The sequence below is a fragment of the Grus americana genome, chromosome 13 (genome assembly GCF_028858705.1).
Source record: "Grus americana isolate bGruAme1 chromosome 13, bGruAme1.mat, whole genome shotgun sequence".
NCBI lineage: Eukaryota > Metazoa > Chordata > Aves > Gruiformes > Gruidae > Grus > Grus americana.
The window spans coordinates 21,262,074-21,262,905 of NC_072864.1; positions in this window are offsets into that span (position 1 = coordinate 21,262,074).

The following is an 832-nucleotide window of genomic DNA, read 5'->3' on the forward strand; positions in this document are numbered from 1 at the left end:
TATTCCCGAATTTTGCGATTTGTTACGCAAGAGCCTTGGGTGTCTTCCAGGATCCAAACCCCCCGGTCGTCTGGGTGGGATCCCGCAGGGACGCCGCGGCTGTTGCAGGGTCCAGCTGTTGGTGGTGGGAGCTGGAGCCAGCCCCGGTCCTGCCGGGTCCCTTCCCCTGCCTGCGCTGCCTGCACCGGTTTTCAGAATTACATCCTTCAAGATTTTGTCCTTCCCCGCACCCATGTGGGACCAGAGCCTCTTTTTTAGGTTCCAGGGAGGGTCAGGAGGGGCTGTATTGGGCACGGGCGCAGGGTCTGGGTGAGCAGCACCATCACCTACCCACAGGGGTTGTGTTGGGTGCCCGGGGCAGTGCGGGGCCGGGCTCGGCTCCTGCTCCCATGGACGGGCGTTAATCCCAGCCGGTGGCTGATGTCCAGCCCAAACGGAGAGGAGAGGGTCCTCCCCGGCCCCGCGCACCCTCCCACTCCCTCTCCCTCCTCCCCTGACCACACCGATGCCTGGGCTTGGGTGCGGGCAAAGGCGTAGCGGGCAGGACTGCTGGAAGGAAAACACGGAGCGGTTCCGATGCATGGTTTTTATTGACTTTTAAAAAAAAAAAAAAAGTTGGTTTAAGACAGTTGTGTGCAGAAGTACCCACGTACACAGAGGCTACGGGCGAAGCCACCCGCCGGCTCCTAGCCCTAGGTCAGAGCTCTGGGCGGCGATGGGTGCTCGATCAGGCACCGCGTGATGAAGAGTATCTCTGCCAGGCCTGGGCACCTCCTCCCTGCCTGCCCCCCTGCCCGTAACCTCTGCCTACACCTCCTCTATGTACAGTACA